We start from the raw sequence: 21757 nt of genomic DNA on the forward strand, positions 1-21757 counted from the left end.
AAACATACAGGAACATAATTGTTAATGCTGGCTGGCTAGCAGGAAGCATGAAATGCAGAGCTGTAAGCAGCTTAAACTAGAATAATAAAAGATTACACCAATTACCAAAATAACAATTTACAGTTTGACTGAATTCCTATCAAGGAACAATATCTCAAACTTAGAAAGGATAAAAGGTAGATATTGTGGGATCAATCAAGCCAGATTTCAGTCTGAGATCAGACTTGTCCAGTAATAATATCAGCTGGGGGTCATAACAATTCACACAAGATAAAAAAAAGCACTCAGGAGCTGCGGGTATGAAGACACAATTAAGTAAATAAGGTTTTTTAGATGTATGTGACAGTACAAGATGGCTAGATTTTGAATATAAATTCCAAAGGCTAATTATAAAGTGGCTTTGGGAACGACATAAAAGTGGACTGCACAGAACAGGGGAAAAAGTTAACAATCCAAGGTGAAGGGACTGGAGAATGTGCAGGATCAATGTTTATTAATCAGATAAAATAGAAAATTGGATAAATAAGTATCATTGGCATGAAGGTCTTAAGTAATTTGCTGGCTAAGAATGATACTTAACAAGGACAAAAATCAGCAGTGCCAAAGTCTATACGAGGAAAATATATAGTCTGCTGAATGCTGACCAAGCTGAATTTGTGGTGTCAGGGGCAGTAAGACAGAAAATGTTCCAGAGGTGAAGAAAAAGTAATCTTGATAACAGCTTGACATGAGAAAGCAAGGTCAACTTGGATTATATAAAACAACTAAGTTGAACAAATCCAGAATTACAATTATTGTAGAGGAAATACCAGATGAGGCTAAGATAATAAAATGTGAGGCTGGATGAACACAGCAGGCCAAGCAGCATCTCAGGAGCACAAAAGCTGATGTTTCGGGCCTAGACCCTTCATCAGAGAGGGGTCTAGGCCCGAAACGTCAGCTTTTGTGCTCCTGAGATGCTGCTTGGCCTGCTGTGTTCATCCAGCCCCACATTTTATTATCTTGGATTCTCCAGCATCTGCAGTTCCCATTATCTCTGATACCAGATGAGGCTAAGGCAGCTTATGCAGGTAGTTTCAGTTTCGGTTATAAACAAATTACTGAGTGTTTCTCATTTCACATCAACAGTGAGAAGAAAGGATGTGGATGGTAACACTCAGGACAAATGGTATGAATTGGAGGAAACATGTTTCGGTATTGTTTCTGCTGTCTAGAGCAAAGGTGTAGTAGTAGGAAGAATGCATGGGGAAAGGGTGCAATCTAAACATTCAAAGTTAAACCTGGCATGAGTTACGATGGTAATGGAATATTTATATTCTACAAATTCATGAATATGTCAACATTATGCTATTAGGGACAATAATCGACAGACATTCAGGATCTGGTAGGAATAACAGACCAGAAAACGAAAAATCATCAGAGTAACTCAACAATTAACATTGTGACACTGATAAAGGGACTGAGGAATAAGGAAATTTGCACAAGCAAACAAAAAAAATTACAGTACAAAGACACAGTGTTAGATAGAGGAATGAGTCAAACAAAGAGATTGGAGAATCCGCTACCAGTCAGAGATTTTCAAAGAAAGGTTTTGTGCAACATTGTTGGGAGAGGCAAGAATGTTAAGGAAATCAAGAAGTACAAGAGGATGACTTGGTGCAAAAGCTATAAATGCCAAGGATGGGAGCTGTTTAGGCCTAAGCCTGAGAAAAGAAAGGAGAACCAAGCAAGGCCAAGTTCAATATCCAAAAAAATAGATTAAAAGATAAAGTCATGCACACAAATTTCATGCAGGTTGCACCCACAATATTCTGGCTATGAAAGTTGCTGCCTTCTTTCCATTTTTCTATTTTATACATCATTACACGCCACATCCATTCAAAGTATTATTCAAGTCAGGGTTATATCAACAGAACCTGTAGAAAGTCTCACTGATTAACTGCTGGAGAAATGTAATCATTGGCCATAAAGAAGCAGCTAACACACATGCCCACAGAATGACTTTAGAGGGCCAAAGCAACATCTTTATCATGCTCAAAGTGACTAGGTAAATTTCTCATGGGTTAAACAGCATTCTGCCAGTAAAAATACTAAAAGTTACGCCAAACTATGTTTTAAGACATTTAATAGCAATAGGTCACCAATTCAAATTATTTCAGATTTATATATTCACTTGAGAAACATGTGTGTCAGCAATGAATGCCATAATCTGCATCCATCATGGTGGAAAGGCAGCTAGCAGTACTAAATATATTTTCACCACACCATTACAAGATGTCTTTGTTACTTTTCCTGCACTGTGGTTGTCAGCACCCAGCTTTACTGATGTACAATTAACAACAGCTAATAACAACTGAAGATGCACAGTTAATCTGTAGACTTAAAAGGCAATCAGGAGTATTGTGCTCTCCTAGGAGCTTTGCTGCAATAATTTCTCAATAAAAGACTAACATTTAAATATATACAAAGACAAAGTAGGGTTCTTGCTTGATAGTTACACACTAAATAACCCAAATAAAGTTAGGTTTTGTCCTTTCCATACTAAGTTAATCTTTAATAGTGCATCAAGCCTTTATTACTGTCAAATGACCTCCATGGCTCTGAAAATTAACCTTTTTAGATTTGGAATCTCATTACTTCAGGTTTAAAATATCATTGTAAATTTTAAAAATTCAGTACTTTTTCTAAAACTTATTTCTAGCTTTAGTAGCTACTCCTCTTAGACCCATCTTTCTCTTTTTCACTTTCTATTCGAATGAATCATTGAAACTTACACTTCCCAGTTCAGTCCGTATGGCTTTACAAAGATTTTTTGATCTAAGTAGAAAAATTGTACTTTTGCCTGCTCACTTAAATCCCACATTCTGTTTAGAGGGCATCATGCTGTTTTGGACTACAACTTCTGGTACAAATGTCTGCATGCAGCTGTAATGCATGAAGGAGGAGTAGGACTAAATAATAGGGTCTACTAAGACTGTTCCACCAACTCATTACAAAATGTGCTGACCCTGGACTTCAACTCCACTTAGTCAGCTCTCCATATACCCGAATTCTGAGACATCAAAAATCTACCCATCCCAGCCTTAAATATATTCAATGATTGCACATTCACAACCTTCCGAAAGGAAGCATCATTCATTCACTGTCAACCATAAACTCTCAGCTGTCAAAGTCCTGTGTTCCTCACTTCAGGTATTCATCACTCATTACAAGATAGCATTGTAAGCACTAGAGTATTAAATGTCCACTATTAAGAGGGTTAATTGTTTTAACACCAATGCACCAGAGTGTGGTGGGAATTACACTTTTAAAATACTTAAATACAATGGATTCCTTTAAAATAGTACTACACTTTGCAGTGTATGCAGTTAATATATGCAGTTAACTTTGGTTTATTCATTTTGTTTTTCATTTTAACAGTTAACCATCAAGTAACCATTGTAGCACAAGGGGAGATTATTCGGCCAATATGGCACATGCCAGATTTCTCATGGCAGTCCCAACGGTCATATTTCCCTGGTCTACTCCGATAGCCCTTTAACCTCTTTTAGGCATGACAAATTGTATCCACTTCCAAAATCTTGTCTGCAGAAGTCTAAGGTCACGACCGCTTAAAACATGAAAAAAAAGTTCTTCCTCACATCCCCTCTGAATCTTACACCCAAGTCTTAAAATGTGGTCTCTAATCCTTTTAACATTGGCTTTCTTTTGTCTAGTAATATAATCTTTCATGCCTGTTGAGTCTCCACTCGGCTTCCTTTGCTCCAAGGAGAACTATCCTAGTTTCACCAATATATAAAAAAACCAATTCATGCATTTCTAGAAAAGTTACATGCAGTGCACAATTTAAAACGTTCAAAATCATGGAAAATTTGAGAGTACTGCTCCTTGCTCAAGAATTAAGCTCACTAGATTACCCCAAATTGCAGTTTTTCAAATTCTCTGTTGAAAAAGGAGTACAAACCAAAGCTGGTACATGACTGGCTAAATCAGAAGAAAATGTTAATATCTATATCTCAGAACTAGCCTCCATATAGCACTCTTGTTTCTCCTAATGGAACAGTTACAGTGGAACACTTTGGCTCTGTTGCAGAGAAACTTTCTGAAAGCTCCTAAATGTAGATCCGAAACGTCAGCTTTCCTGCTCCTGTGGTGCTGCTTGGCCTGCTGTGTTCATCCAGCTCGACACCTTGTTATCTCAGATTCTCCAGCATCTGCAGCTCCTACTATCTCTGCACGAGATAAGTCAGCTTTTAGACTGCTTGCACTTCATAATAAAAGTTCTTACATTTCAGGATGACACCGATTTGTTTCCTACATTTATTAAACTGAAATCCTTTACAACAGAAAGAAAACACCTTGTGGAATAAATTTGAATTCCCTTTCTTGGAAGTCTCTCAACAAACCATTTTCTTAACAATAAAATCCTTTGAACTGTGTTTAATGCAATACGAAATTTACAACATAATTTCAAAATTAAACGTTCTCAAAACAACCAGGTTTGCACTATTTTTTGTTGAGGAACAGTCATCTATTCTCCATATTATAGCTTTGTATTTTAGTGTTCAAAATCTGACTTGTGTACAATAAAATATATAAACGTGTTTTAAAGTTAAGTTGAAATTCATAAGGGAAAAGACTATTCTTGCAAATGAAAATAAACAAATTGCTTCTCAAAACAACACTGATCTACTTGATGCTTCTCAAAACTCATCAACCACAGTCACCTTGACAGCTTATAATCATAGCATTTTTGATCATTAAAATACACTTTAGAAGCTGCATATAGGTATTTCATACAAACTGCATGACAATTTTCAATCTTAAATTTAGCAGAGCAGGAAATATCTGCCCAGTGATTAGACGGTTGCTAAGAGCAGCAGAGTGTTTTGGCAAATTAATAGAATGGTAAAACAACATAACTGTCTCATCAGCAGTTCACAAGTTCAAAAGGCAATGTTTTTAGTACCACAGGAGGTTAACAGATTCTCACACCCTCAGGCAGTACCAGGCTACTCATTATGCAAGACAATAAAATGTGAGGCTGGATGAACACAGCAGGCCCAGCAGCATCTCAGGAGCACAAAAGCTGACATTTCGGGCCTAGACCTCGCCCGAAACGTCAGCTTTTGTGCTCCTGAGATGCTGCTGGGCCTGCTGTGTTCATCCAGCCTCACATTTTATTGTCTTGGATTCTCCAGCATCTGCAGTTCCCATTATCACTACTCATTATGCAATGTGCTAACGCTTTCCCCCCAAAGCAAACTCAACAATGGTTACAGAAAGTTTACATTGATCAAGTATAAATTCTACCATTTTCTTTTATAATGCTTGCACAGAATTTCATTAGCAGCTATCCAAAATATAGATGCATATAATATAAAATTAAAGAAAAATGTGAACAGTAAGCAAGATTATACTAACTGGAAAAGATGATCTAAGATGGTTAGAATGTCATATGGAGCAGACACTGTTAATGATGAGTTGGACTAAATGGCCTGTTTATGTGCTGTAATTTCTATTCAATTTTGATGATGGCTTTTAACCCTTCCAAGTTGTCTAGTGGTCTGCACGAATGGAAATAAGTGAAATCCACGAGTAAAGTACTTGACAACTGTAGTTCATGCCTGTATACCTATATATTTTAACATCTCATATGACAGACCTGCACCCTGCCTCTCAAGAACTCCAGCTTTCACAGATACAACTGTCATCTCCAGTCTTCAATTTCAACAAACATGAAATTTCCTTGACTACGGTCCCATCTATCTAATATAACTTTTGCAAAGGTATCTCTGTTACTTTAGAAGAGAGTGGTATTGTAACACGATACAATTTAATACTGAGTTTGAGTGAGGTGGACTTATCCAATTACAAGATGGCGGAGTAGGCCTCCCAAGCCAGAACTCGTCAGACCAGTTTTTTCCTTTTTTATTTTTGTTTCTTCTTGCTCTTCCCCCACCCTTGTCTATATACCTTTATTCACCTCTTCTCCTGAGTTCAAATGGTATCAACAGTATCAACAGCCCAGCATGAATCACAAGCAAGCCCACTGCGGATCTCAAGTGAGCCTAGTGTAGAGGTTAGCAAGCCTAGCACTGTCCTCAATCAAGCCCAGCATGGAGGAGAGTGGGCCCTCACATTTCTGGAGTGAGGTCATGACCTGGCATTGAGGTTAGTGGCTGCTGCATCAGCAAAGGAATGTCGACAAGGTAGGACCAAGGGCAAAAGATGTTGCCTGAAGATTGGCCAATTCATTGCTGGTTGGGTCCAGCGCTGGCAGCAGAAAGGTATCACAGTAACATTGACGAGGTGAGTCTCGTGGTGAGAGACGCAACTCCAACGTTGATTAGTTGTGTGGCGGCAACAGAATATCGGCCCAGCAGCCGAAGACATTGCCTGATGATCAGCAACTTCGCTGTTGTTTGGGCTGGTGTAGATGGCAGCGAAGTGGAGGAGGGGTTGGTGGCACAGACGTCACTGATGGTGATAAGCTGGTTCACGGCTGATACACTTAGTCCATGTTTTTTACTTTCTTTTTCCCTTATTCTTAAATTATTCAAAATAACACGGTATCGTGGTAACGAATGAAAGTTTTGTACTGTGTTTTATTGTATTCTTACTGTAAAATACACATGACAAAATCATTCATTTATTTACTATAGAGGTTTATAAAATCATGAGGGGCATAGATAAGGAGAATAGTAAATGTCCTTTCCCTGGGGTTGGGAAATTCAAAATTAGAAGGCATAATTTTAAGGTGACAGGAGAAAAATTTACAAGATATCTGAGGGGCAACTTTTCCTACACAGTGGATGGTACATATGTAGAATGAACTGCCAAGGGTAGTAGTAGAGGCAGGGTAATGTTACAACATTTGTGAAATTTGGACAGGTACATGAATAGGAAAGGTTTAGATGGATATGGGCCAAATTAGATTAGATTAGATTCCTTACAGTGTGGAAACAGGCCCTTCGGCCCAACAAGTCCACACCACCCCTTGATGCATCCCACCCAGACCCATCCCCCTATAACCCACACACCCCTGTACACTATGGGCAATTTAGCATGGCCAATCCACCTAGCCTGCACATCTTTGCACTGTGGGAGGAAACCGGTGCATCCGGGGGAAACCTATGCAGACACGGGCAGAATGTGCAAATTCCACACAGACAGTCACCCAAGGCTGGAATCGAACCCGGGACCCTGGTGCTGTGAGGCTGCAGTGCTAACCACTGAGCCACTGTGCCGCCCACAATGCGGGCAAATGTGATTAATTTTGTTTGGTAAACTTGGTCAGCATGGATAAGTTGGACCAAAGGGTATGTTTCTGTGCTGCGTGATTCTGACTCTATGCTAGTAGCATCACTGGACTAGCAACCCAAGGTCTCGGATAATGCTTTGTTCCAATTCCAATTATCACAGCCAGTAGAATTTAAATTAATAAAATCTGAAATTGAAAGTTTATCTTCAAAATGGTGACCATAATGACTATAATCCATTGTTGTAAAAACCTATGTGGTTCATAGGGAGGGAAATCTTCTAACCTTACCTAGTTTGAACTATATGTAACCCCAGGACTACGGCAATGAGGTTGACTCTTAACTGTTCTCTGAAATGGCACAGCAAATCACTTATCATTTGCCTGCATTTGGCACATATCCCTCTCAACCTTTCATATTCATGCCCCTGTCAAAATGTCTTTTAAACATTGCAACTGTACCTATATCAATAACTCAAACATAATTAGAGATAGGCAACAAATCCTGGTCTTGCCAGTAGTGCCAAACTGCCATGATGCAATAAAGAAAACACAACAGCAACATTACAACAGATGGAGCAATACCAGCAATTCCAGATTTAACACATCAAGAATTTCAACTGTTCAATGAAATACGGATGATGAAAAGCTGACAGATTATGGACACTTTTTCTTTTGCAATTTGATGTCACTGCTGGTTTTCTTGTCAAAAAATGTTGCATTCCAAATTGTTCACTGCACCGAATAAATAAAACATTTTGACTGGTTGTGTTATAACTGAAACAGTTTTTAAGCAAAGTCTACAGAGGAGGAAAGAACAAAAGGAAAGACTGTAACAGAAGAGATGGTGCAGGGCAAAATGGGATGGTGCAATGAAGTAAATAAAAGACGTTCTTAAGGGAATGTTTATGGATCCTACCTGTGCCTGCCTTTTATAGGACATCATTTTTATTCCAACTGGAGTCAAGTAATCTCTCTCACCTCTTTAGGGCGGCATGGTGGCACAGTGGTTAGCACTGCTGTCTCACAGTGCCAGGGACACAGGTTTGATTCCACCCTCGGGCGACTGTCTGTGTGGAGTCTGTACATACATCCTGTGTCTGCGTGGGTTTCCTCCGGTGCTCCAGTTTCCACCCACAGTCCAAAGATACGCATGGATAAGTGGATTGAACATGCTAAATTGCCAATAATGTTCAGGGATGTGTTGATTAGTTATAGGGGATAGGTCTGAGTGGGATGCTCTGACAGTCGGTGTAAGCTTGTTGGGCCAAAGGTCCTGTTTCGACACTGAAGGGATTCCACGAGAATAAAATGTGAGGCTGGATGAACACAGCAGGCCAAGCAGCATCTCAGGAGCACAAAAGCTGACGTTTCGGGCCTAGACCCTTCATCAGAGATTTTATTATCTTGGAATCTCCAGCATCTGCAGTTCCCATTATCTCGGATTCCACGAGTCTTTGTTTACTGTACATAGATGACCATGTCAGTGATGTTTCCTGCTCTTGTCCAGCTGGACAATTTCAACAAATTTGCTTTCCATTTCTGTTTCATCTCTGACTCTTCCCTTCCTCAACCTCCCTCTCTCCATTTCTATTCAGCAATATTCACTAAAAGCTGCGAAATCCACTTCCACCCACCTTTTGTGACAACGCCACTCTATTATTCTCGTTTATCTATATCCTCGTGCTCTGATCATACCTTCTTCCATATCAGTGCTTCCAGTCTATCTTCCCTTTTCTCCAATCATTGGCCACTTTCACAGTTGCTTAAGCCCTCCATCATATTCGTCACATGCCTACTCTAACTTATTCCACTCCCTGAACCATAGAAACATAGACAATAGGAGCTAGAGTAGGCCATTCAACTCCTTGGAGCTTGGTCTGTCATTGACTATGATAATGACCTACCATTCAGCTCAATACCCTAATCCTGTTGAAACTGTCCCACAATGTTCCTTGATCCTTTAGACACAAGAGCCAAATCTATTTCCTTTTTGAAATTACAACATTTTGGCCTCAACCACTTTCTGTAGTAGAGAATTCTCAGACTCACCACTCCCTGGGTGAACAAGCTTCTTGTCTCAGAACTAAAAGGTTTACCTCTTAGCCTTAAACAATGACCCCGGTAGTGGATTCCAGACCATCGAGAACAACATTCCTGCATCTAACCCATCTAGTCCTGTTAGAATTCTAGTTCTAGGACATCCAACTGATTCTTCTAAACTCAAGTGAATAACTGACTCAATATGTACTGCGCTATAATGTTCTTTGTTCTACATTCTAATATCTCCTATGCATCAGTCTTACTATGCCAGAAATCAATCTGCTAAACCTTTGCTGCACTCCTTCTATAGCAACAGCATTCTTCCTCAGATAAACAGACCATACTCCAGGTATAGCCTCAACTGTGCCCCATATGATTGCATCAAGACATTTTGTTCCTGTACTCGAACATACTCGTTATGAAGGCCAAAATAAAAATTGCCTTCTTTACTGCCTGATGCATGAGCGCTTATTTTCAGTGGCTGATGCATGCAGACACCGAGGTGTCATTGAACATTCCTCTCTAAATTTCTAATGTGTCTTCTTGTTTTTGCTACCACAGTGGATAACCTCTCATTTATCCACATTATACAGCATGCGCAATGCACTTGGCCACTCATTCCACCTGTCCAAATCATTCTGCAACATCACAGCTCACTCTTCCAAGCAGCTTTGTTGCATCTGCAAATTCTGAGATATTACAATTAGTTCCCTCTTTTAAATCATCAACATATATGAAAATAGCTGGGGTCCTAGTACCGATTTCTGAATTATTCAATGCCTGTCAATGAGCGAAAAAAACCTTTAATTTCTCCCGTTTGTTTTCTGTCTGCCAGCCAAATATTTTATTCTATCAATCTCAGTGGACTATCCTCAATCCCACATGCTTTCATTTCGCACATTAGTCTCTATGTGGGACTCTGTTGAAAATTTTCTGGAAGTCCAGATGGACCAGATCCACTGGCTTCCCTTGATCAATTCTGCTGGTTACATTCTCAAAAAATTGCAGTAATTTCTCAAACATGATTTCCCATCTGTAAATCCATACTGACTGTGTCTGATTCTACCACTGTTTTCTAATTGCTGTGAAAGCCTTGATAACAGACTGTAACATCTTCTTCGCTGTCAAAGTCAGACTCACTGGTCATAATTCCCTGTATTCTACTTTCCTTTTTTTAAAAATTACTAGTGTTATATCACCCATCCTCCAATCTGTAGGAATCATTCAAGAGTCTTGGAAGATTACAGCCAATGCACTCACTATTTCTAGGGCCACTTCTTTACGTAATCATGGAATGCCGATTTTCACGCCCTGGGGATTTATCCCATTAATTTTCCATCCCATCAATTTCTCCAACATATTTCTCTACTGAGATGGATTAATTTCAGCTCCTCCCTCTGACTACAGCATGTTTCCCATCAGTTTTGGTACGTTATTCATGGCCTCCCTTGTGAAGGCTTAAGTGATATATCAATTTAGTTCAACAGCCATTTCTTTGTTCCCTAGTATAAATTTCCCATTTCTGACATAAGGGACTTACATTAGTTTTCACTAACTCTTTCTTTTTACTAACTATTTAAACTTTTACAGTCTGTTCTTATGACCCCACAAGCTTATTCTCATACTCTGTTTTCCTGTTCTTAATCATCCCTTGATCCTCCTTTGCTGACTTCTAAAGCGTACCCAACCTTCAGGTCTATTGTCTTTTCTTGCCAACTTGTCTGCCTTTTTTTGCATCTGATACTATCTCTAACTTCACTCTGAAGCCATTGTTCTTTCTGTGCTCTTGCACAACATAGGAAAAAGCAATTTTTGTAGTGCACCTATTCGCTCTTTGAAAGTCTGTAATTGCCTATCCATGGTCATTCCTTTATACAACATTTCCCAATCCATCATAGCCCACTCATGCCTCATACCTTTTCCGTATTAAGATTCAGGACCCTTGTCTCAGAATCAACAATCACTATCTATCTTGAATGAAGAATTCCACTGTCAGTAGTACCAGAAGATTGGAGGGTGGCAAATGTCATTCCCTTGTTCAAGAAAGGGAATAGGGATAATCCTGGAAATTACAGACCGGTCAGTCTGACTCCTATGGTGGGAAAATTATTGGAGAAGACACTGAGAGATCGTATTTATGATTATTGGGAAAAGCACAGTTTGATTAGAAATAGTCAGCATGGCTTTGAGAGGGGCAGGTCATGCCTCACAAGCCTAACTGAATTCTTTGAGGATGTGACAAAACACATCGAAGGTACAGCAGTGGATGTGGTGTATATGGATTTTAGCAAGGCATTCAATAAGGTTTCACATGGTAAGCACATTCAAAAAGTTAGGAGACATGAGATTCAGGAAAATTTGGCTGTCTGGATACAAAACTAGCTGTCCAATAGAAGACAGAGGGTGGTGGAAGATGGAAAATCTTCAGCCTGGAGCTTGGTGACCAGTGGAGTTCCACAGGGATCTGTTCTGGGACCTCTGCTTTTTGTGATCTTTATAAATGACTTGGGTGAGGAAGTGGAAGGGGGGTTAGTAAGTTTGCTGATGACATGAATGTGGGTGGAGTTGTGGACAGCATGGAGGGCTGTTGTAGGTTGCAACGGGACATTGACAGGGTGCAGAGCTGTGCAAAGAAGTGGCAGGTGGAATTCAACTTGGAAAAGTGTGAAGTGATTCATTTTGGAAAGTCAAATTTGAATGCAGAGGGTTAATGACAGATTCTTGTCAGTGTGGAGGAACAGAGGGATCTTGGGGTCCATGTCCATACATCCCTCAAAGTAGCTACCCAAGTTGATAGGGTCGTTAAGAAGGCATATGGTGAGTTGACTTTCATTGGCAGCGGCATTGAGTTTAAGAGCTGCAAGGTCATGCTGCAGCTCTATAACGCTCTCGTTAGACCACACTTGGAATATTGTGTTCAATGCTGGTCACCTCATTACAGGAAAGACGTAGGAGCTTTAGAGAGGGAATTTACCAGGATGCTGCCTGGACTGGAGGGCAGGTCTTATGAGGAAAGGTTGAGAACGCTAGGGCTTTTCTCAGTGGAGTGAAGAAGGATGAGAGGTGACTTGATAGAGGTTTACAAGATGATGAGAGACATAGATAGAGTGGATAATCAGAGATTTTATCCCAGGGCAGAAATGACTATTATGAGGGGGCATAATTTTAAGGTGATTGGAGGAAGGTATAGGGGAGATGTCAGAGATAGGTTCTTTACACAGAATGGTGGGCATGCGGAATGTGCTACTACAGTCAGATACTTTAGAGACTTTTCAACGACTCTCGGATAGGCACATGGAGGATAGTAAGATATAGGGTATCCAGTGTAGATTGATCTTAGTAGGATAATAGGTCGGCACAACGTCGTGGGCTAAAGGGCCTGTGCTGTGCTGTAGTGTTCTATATTCTATTATGGTTGTTCATCTCAAATGGGTCTCTCACAACTACATTAGTAATTTCTTATTGCATAGTACCCAGTTGAAGATTGACTGTCCTCAAGTTGGTTTCTCAACATATTGGTCCGGAAACCATCCCGTACATACTCTGGAAATTCCTCCTCTATGATATTGTGACAAATTTGAGTCGTCTAATATAGATACAGATTAAAAAGTCAACCATGATAACTATTTACATTTTTTTCACATTTCACTCAAACAATTTAGTTTACAGTTTTCACTATTCATTATGCAGTCTCACCCATATAGCTGAGACCAAACATAGTGCTAAGATTCTGTTAAGTCCACGAGCATGATACTGAGCTTCAGATTCCATTCTTTTACTTCACATTTCCACACTGGCCTCCCATAGCTTCCACATTGTTCCTACAAAACGTAACATAAGCTTAAGGAACATTACCTCAGGAGTTCAACAATTTCAGATGAGAACTATTCTCAGTTTTTTCTATCACACAGCAATGGTTAGTAACAATTCAGTCATTCCCATGACACCATCTGTGCACATACCTTTTGGAGGGTTTGTGAAGCAACCTATGTCTAGGTCAGAGGTCTGGGTTCAATGCCAATCTGCCTCAGACATGTGTCATAACATATTTGAGCACGTGACTAAAAATATCTACACACATCTTTTGTTTCTATGCTTGAGAAATTACTATTCCTTTTGCTTTGCATCATTATCACTATTCTTCCATTTTATTTGACCTGCCTTCTGCCCCATTACAGATGTTTACTTTGTTCTCTTCCCCTTTCGCATTTTACTTCAAACCTATTACACCTAATTCTGAAGATTATCAACTTGAAACATTAGCTTTGTTGCTCTTGAAACAGATACTGCATAAACAGTTCCAATATTTTCTGTTTAAAAACATTCACACAGTTTTTTTGAGGACATGCAACTGTAAATCAACCATTTACACAAAGTAACTTTGTTTTTAATGTGAATTTGCAGTTATGTAAAGATAGATTACCGTATACAGTGTCCTGGAACACAACACAATTCTACAAAATGGGTCAAGAACATTACTACCCAAGTTTGGCAACAAATTTCAATTATTTCTTAAGAACAAAGACATAACTGTACACAAAACTCATATATTAAGACACTTAACTGAGGTAAATACAATAAAATTTACAGTGGATAAAATTCATGTGATGAAACTTCAAGAAGTACAAAATAGCAAAACCCATGCCTGACCTGAATAGCCATTTTTAATGTGAGCCATGACAGTAAATGTCATAGGTGAAAGATGAAGGATGCAACACAGCTTAGTCAAATACTACAGTCATCTGACAACCATAACGTACAGATGTATAGAACATTGCTACTTGCTACCCAGGCTGCACCTGCTTTTCTTGCAGGCCTATGAACCAGATTCCACCAGATCAGCACAGGAATTGGTTCCAAGTCCCAAGACACTAAGACAAATGCTATTGCTTGTTGTGATTTGGGGCATCAACAAAGGAATTGAGCTCCAAAGCCACAGGATTGCTTTTAACAGCCTACAAAATGAATGCAGAATAAATATTGCTCCCTACTCTCACAAGGTGCTTCTCACCCACCCAAACAAAGTAAATTATACGTATGGAAACATACTTAAATAGGTACAAGACGTAAAAATCCCTCTGTCATGCAGTTCTATGCAGGTGTTTGAAGTGATATTTATAGGCTCATCAACTGGGGTCAGGAACAGAGGGCATTATTGCTAAGTTTGCAGAAAACACAAAGATAGGTAAAAGGATGAGTAGCGTTAAGGATGTGGGGAGGTTACAAAAGGATTTGGACAGGCTTGGTGTGTGTGCAAAGAAGTAGCAGATAGAATACAATATGGGTAAGTGGGAAGTTATGTGCGTTAATAGGAAAAATAAAGGAGTACACTTTTTTAAAATGAGAAATGGCTTCAGAAATCTGCAGCATAAAGGGGCTTGGAGAAAACTAGTTCAGGATTCTTGTAAGATTAACACACGAGTTCTGCTAGCAGTTAAGAAGGCAAGTGCATCATTAGCATTCATTTTGAGAGTACTAGAATACAAGGACAGAGATGTACTGTTGACGCTGCATAAAGTTGTGGTCAGACCACATTTGGAATATTGTGAGCATTCTTGGGCCCTGTAACTAAGAGAGGATGTGATGGCTTTGGAGGAGGTCTACAAAAATGATTCTGCGGTTGAAATGATTATAACATGAGATGCAGTTGAGAACTCTGGTCAGTACTCCATGGGGTTTAGGTGAGATCTCATTGACACTTACAGAATACTGAAGGGTCTAGTTAGAGCGAATATGGGGAAGATGTTTCCACCAGCAGTTAACATTAGGGCCTGTGGGAGAGAAGCTTCAAAGAGAAGGGACGATCCTTTATAACTGAGATGAGGAGGTACTTCTTCAGTCAGAAAGTGATGAATCTGTGCAGCTCAATGCAACGGAAGGTTGTGAGGATCAAGTCATTAAATGTCTTTAAGACAGAGATAGATAGGTTCTTAATTACTAAGGGGATGCAAGGTTATGGGGAGAAGGCAAGGGATGAGTTTGAGAAACGTATCAACTACGATGAAATAGCAAAGTCAATGGGCCAACTGGTCTAAATTCTGTTCCTATATCTTATGGTCTTCTGGTAGGCTTAAGGGCAGAACAACACAAAATAATGTGTACTAGGATGAAAAACAGACAATTGCTACATTCCTGAATACAGAAGAGAGAATATGTTAGCTTGTTAATTGTTAGGTATTTCAATGCCTAGTCAGTTTATTTGAAGATTGTTTCATAAAAACCAGAGCTATACATAACTTATCTTTCTCTGGTTTACTGCTATATGGCCAACAATCACAGAGTCACCCTTTGAACATTTTTCTTTCTTCCTAGTAAATATGTTATCTTCAAACTCCTGTGCATTTTCTAACTATTAAAATCAAGATCTATTCACAATCCCCTACTCCAACTCACTTTTCCTGAACCACAGTTCTGAAAACTACTCATCTCGTTCACTCTTTCCTAAAATTAAACTTCAGGCTAAAATGGTACATTTGTAAAATAGTGCACGGGGACAGAGAAACATTGGGGATGTGTATGAATCTTCGAAGATGACAGAACATACCGAAAGTGCATAGGGAGATATAGGCCGAGATTTTCTGTTCACCAGACCGTTCTTATGACAGCGCAGATAGGAGTTGACATGGGGACCCTGCAGAATGCCCATCACAGCACACTGAATGAATTGTCCAGGAACCTGAATTCTGGGCAGGGCAAGTCCACTGTCATTGAATCCTAAGAAAGTTTCTACTTAAATTGGACACTTTGGATGGTTTTGACAAAATTAAATAGAACAGTGGCTCAGAAAAATTGAGATTATTAAATGCATAGTCTAACTCCTGAGTAACTATTTAGCTGACTCCCTACTTACCTCTCACACCTCCAAACCCGACTTCCCAAACCTTTTACACCTCAGACCCAATCCCCAGCCCACAATGAGGACCTTTCTTTACGCAGCAAGTAGGAGTGGTACAATAAAGGGTGATGGAAGCAGAGACAATTAATTATTTAAAAAGGAAATTAGATTGCCACTTGAAGAAAATAAACTTTAAGATTACAGGACTGAGTGTGCAACTAGATCTGACTGAGTTCCTCTAAAGAACTGGCATGGCTAACAGCCTCTACCTTTGTCATAATTACGTTATGATTTTGCATCACCTAATCACAAGGTTCAGATTTGCATCATTCTCTCTTACAAGCATGGCTATGTATTTTGATTTCATAAAAACATGGGGCTTACTACCATTCAATTAGTGCAATCCAAAGTTTAATACTGCAGAATTAGACATATTTCTGGGTGCTGTTACCTCATTAGATGAAAATAATATTTAATACTTTCACCATCATGGTGGGAGGTGGCCACTTCCCAGAAGCTTAGCTTGTTCAGCCAAACAACCGTTACTATAGGACTGGCCAGGTACTCAAGTCACATGACTCATTGTTTGATGCCTCATAGCCTTTCCAGCATCAACAATCACAGAAAAGTTACAGAGCAGAAGGTAGAGATAACAAGGTGTAGAGCTAGATGAACACAGCAGGCCAAGCAGTATCAGAGGAGCAGGAAGGCTAATGTTTCAGGACTAGATCCTTCTTCAGAAAGGTCTAGGTTTTCTGAAGAACGGTCTAGGCCTGAAACATCAGCCTTCTTGATCCTCTGATGCTGCTAGGCCTGCTGTGTTCATCCAGCTCTACACCTTGTTAATTCAGATTGTCCAGCATCTGCAGTTCCTACAATCTATAGTGCAGAAGGTTACCCATTCGGCCCTTCATGTTAGCAGCAGCTCCCCAAATGAGCATTATGAATTAATGCCAATCCCCTGCTTCTTTCACCAGCCCCTCCTCTCTAGCACATCATTTCTATTTAAATAATCATCTAATGCCCTCTTGAATGCCTCAATTGAACCTGAGTCCACCATATTTACAGGCATTATGTTTCAGATCAGAATCACTTGCTGTGTGAAAAATGTTCTCACATTGTAACTTATTCTTTTGCAAATCACGTAATTTGTGTCCTCTCATTCCGGATCCTTTTATGAACAGCATCGGTTTCTTCCTATTGGATCCAGCTCCTCATGATTTTCAAAATGATCAGGTCTCGCGTAAGCATTCATTTCGCCAAGAACAGTCCCAACCACTCCAACTTATTCTCATAACTGAAGATTTTCATCCCTGCAACCATTCTTGTAAATCTCTTCTGCATCACTCCAATGCATTTATATTGTTCCTATAGTGTGGCACCCAGGACTGTATACAATATTCTAGCTGAGGCCTAACATGTACCTTACGCGAGTTCAACCTCACCGCCTCATTCTAGTAATCCATGCCCCTATGAATTAATTTATTATAATTCATACCGTACGCTTCATTAACTGTTCCCTTTGGCTGCCCTGCCACCTTCAATGATCACTGTGCATTTAAACACTCAAGTCCTTCTGTTCCTGCACTCCCTTTAGAATTGTATCAAATATTTTTACATTGTCTATCCATGTTCTTCCTATCAAGATGCATCACTTCACATTTTTGCCACCTACCTATCTACTCCATCAATTGGTCTATGCCCTTTCAGAGTTCTACACAGCCCTCCTCAAGTTTTGCATCATCCACAAACTTGGAAATTGTCCCATCTACATCAAGATACAGATCATTGTGTGTCTGGAAAAGCAAAGGGCCAAAAACAAACGCTAAAACGTATAATTGAATGTTCGTCTTTCATCCGAGGTGTTCAAGACCATTCAGACTAAAATTTGACCACTGCCACACTACAGTTTGCATTATCTGAGATAATGGGAACTGCAGATGCTGGAGAATCCAAGATAATAAAATGTGAGGCTGGATGAACACAGCAGGCCAAGCAGCATCTCAGGAGCACAAAAGCTGACGTTTCGGGCCTAGACCCTTCATCAGAGAGCTCTCTGATGAAGGGTCTAGGCCCGAAACGTCAGCTTTTGTGCTCCTGAGATGCTGCTTGGCCTGCTGTGTTCATCCAGCCTCACATTTTATTATCTTAGTTTGCATTATCTACAGACTACATGCAGCAAATGTGCAAGCTTACACCAACACCACCAGACAGCTATCCCCTCCATGCTCACCCTAACCTGACTTGTACATGGTCAGAAGTCACACTATACCAGGTTACAATACAACAGATATATTCGGTGTCATGTGACTTCTAACCTTATCCACCCCCGCCAACACTGGCACTTCCTCATCACGACTTGTACGTAACTGCTGCTTTTCCTGCATCATCATAATTCTGTAAATCCCCATACAGCATTGTATATAAAAACGTTCTCAGGGCAAGACAAATTGTGAGCAAGATAGGGAATGTGACAGCTAGCGATCAAGAATCAGCAATAAGAATATAAACCAGATTGCTGTAACCAAAACCAAATCAGTGATAGGCAAGATTTCAACATCTTGTGCATTTTTACTGATGAAATTAGGCAGAACATTAGCAGACAAATTCACATGGACATTTAAAATGGGGTCTTTTCAGTGTATCATCTTTTAGTTCTTCGAAAGATTAGGTCATTTCACAAATCAAAACAAAAACTCTAAAAGCAGAACAATGAATCACAGGTAGCGGGGACTGCCAATGCTGGAGAATCTAAGACAACAAGGTGTAGAGTTGGATGAAAACAGCAGGCCAAGTAGCATCAGAGGAGCGGGAAAGCTGATGTGTCGGGTCTCAGCTTCTGAAGAAGGGTCTAGGCCTGAAAAGTCAGCTTTCCCTCTCCTCTGATGCTGACTGGCCTGCTGTGTTCATCCAGCTCTACACTGTATTGTCTACAATGATTCACTGGTATGTGGCAACCTCAAATGACTGTTCACTATATTGGTGGCTCAGTGGTTAACACTGCTGCCTCTCAGTGCCAGGAACCAGAGTCCAATTCCACCCTCAGGTGACTGTCCATGTGAAGTTTGCACATTCTCCCCGTGTCTGCATGGGTTTCCTCTGGGTGCTCCGGTTTCCTCCCACAGTCCAAAGATGTGCAGGATAGGTGGATTGGCCATGCTAAATTGCCCATAGTGTTCAGAGATGTATAGATGAGGTGGGTTATATGTGGATGGGTCTGGGATGTCGGAGGGTCAGTGCGGACTTGTAGGGCCGAAGGGCCTGTTTCCACACCGTAGGGCTTTTATGATTCAGTGATATATATTATGTAGCAAACATATTTTTTCTCTTAAGTTTTAGACACTTTTGACCATTTAGCATATCTTGGGATGCTTTAAGTTGGTTAATGTTAAGCAGTGAATAAATTAGGAGAGCCTTCCACTGATTTATTCAGTAACACAAGCTTTACATTTCAGCAAAATTATCAAATGAATACAGGTTCCATTTTTAACTTTCGCTTCTGAAAGCATTTCCAATAACATTCATATTCATTTCCTGCAGTTCAAAGTGTGAATATAAAACGGAAGTATAATGTCTCCACCCTTGTAACAGGGAAACGTCGTGTCATCATTCATGAATTATACCTGTGAATCACTGCCATAACAAACAGAACTCACTAGGTAACCTTGAACTAAATTTGAGCTTATGTTTCAACATTTCATTAATATTTTGTACACAGTAATTTAAATAAGTCCAGACCTTACACTATTCTTTTATATTCATTCACGCATCTGGGTACAATTGGCAAGGCCATCATTTAAGGCCTGTCCCTGGTTATAATTGAGGTGGTAATGGTGAGCTGCCTTCACGAAATGCTGCAGTCGAATTCAAGATTTTGACTTTGCAATAGTGAAGGAACGGCAATGTATTTCCAAGTCAGGATGGTGACTAACTTGTAGGGGGGCTTGCAGGTGCCTTTGCCCTTTGAGATGGCAGTGGTCTTGAGTTTGGAAGGTGCCGTCTGAGAAGTTCTGATATATTTCTGCATCTCATAGATACTATAAGTTGCTGCTACTAAGTAGCAGTAGTGGATGGAGTGAATGCTGGTGGAAATGGTGCCAATCAGGCAGGCTGATTTATCTTGGATGGTGTGAAGCTCATAGGATGTTGTTAGAATTCACCTGCGAGCGAGAGTATTCTATCACACTCCTGACTGGTGCCTTGTCAATGGTGGACGGGCTTTCGGGCATCAGGTGGTGAGTTACTCACTGCTGGATCCCCAGCTTCTAACCTGTTCTTGTAGCTGCTGTATTTTTACAGTTAGTCCAGTTCAGTTTCTGGTCATGGGTAGCTCCCACAATGTTGACTTCAGGAGATTCAGCATTGGTAATGCAAGTGAATGTCAAGGGGACACGGTTAGACCCTCTCTTACTAAAAATAGTCATTGCCTGGTACTTACATGGCACAAATGCTATTTGTCCATTGACTGAGATCTAGGAATGTATTTTACAATGTACTAAATTATCATAGAATCCCTACAATGTGGAAAAAAAGTCAATTATAATGAATTCTATTTGACTTCCATTATTTCCGTTCACATTGCAGTTTCAATCCAAAGTAATCAACAGTGCTACCTATTTCAAGAACGATCCAACATACCTTTAAGTTTGATGAAGTCTTCAAATTTTCCACAATTTGCATTTATACTGCTTATGTAATGTTATACAATGGGCTTCATTGGAATATCGTGATAATAAATGTGAAGCTGGATGAACACAGCAGGCCAAGCAGCATCTCAGGGGCACAAAAGCTGACATTTCGGGCCTAGACCCTTCATCAGAGAGGGGATTGGGGCGAGGGTTCTGGAATAAATAGGGAGAGAGGGGGAAGCAGACCGAAGATGGAGAGAAAAGAAGACAGGTGGAGAGGAGAGTATAGGTGGGGAGGTAGGGAGGGGATAGGTCAGTCCAGGGAAGATGGACTGGTCAAGAAGGTGGGATGGGGTTAGTAGGTAGGAATTGGAGGTGCGGCTTGGGGTGGGAGGAAGGGATAGGTGAGGGGAAGAACAGATTAGGGAGGCGGGGACAAGCTGGGCTGGTTGTGTGATGCAGTGGGGGGAGGGGACGAACTGGGCTGGTTTTGGGATGCGGTGGGGGAAGGGGAGATTTTGAAGGTTGTGAAGTCCACATTGATACCATTGGGCTGCAGGGTTCCCAAGCGGAATATGAGTTGCTGTTCCTGCAACTCTCGGGTGGCATCATTGTGGCACTGCAGGAGGCCCATGATGGACATGTCATCTAAAGAATGGGAGGGGGAGTTGAAATGGTTCGTAACTGGGAGGTGCAGTTGTTTATGGCGAACCGAGCGGAGGCGTTCTGCAAAGCGGTCCCCAATGTAGAGAGAGCCACACCGGGTACAATGGATACAGTATACCACATTGGCAGATGTGCAGGTGAACCTCTGCTTAATATGGAAAGTCATCTTTGGGCCTGGGATAGGGGTGAGGGTGCAAGTGTAGCATTTCCTGCGGTTGCAGGGGAAGGTGCCGGGTGTGGTGGGGTTGGAGGGCAGTGTGGAGCGAACAAGGGAATCACGGAGAGAGTGGTCTCTCCGGAAGGCAGACAAGGGTGGGGATGGAA

At 40.5% G+C, this 21757-nt stretch overlaps 1 protein-coding gene across 8 annotated transcripts in view; it reads right to left on the reverse strand.

Annotated features, from left to right (window-relative positions):
* The window catches only part of fryl (furry homolog, like), a 361259-nt gene that overhangs the window by 258576 nt on the left and 80926 nt on the right, over positions 1 to 21757 (reverse strand). The gene's annotated exons all lie outside the window — the stretch shown is intronic.

Source organism: Stegostoma tigrinum, chromosome 1 (assembly GCF_030684315.1).
Source record: "Stegostoma tigrinum isolate sSteTig4 chromosome 1, sSteTig4.hap1, whole genome shotgun sequence".
NCBI lineage: Eukaryota > Metazoa > Chordata > Chondrichthyes > Orectolobiformes > Stegostomatidae > Stegostoma > Stegostoma tigrinum.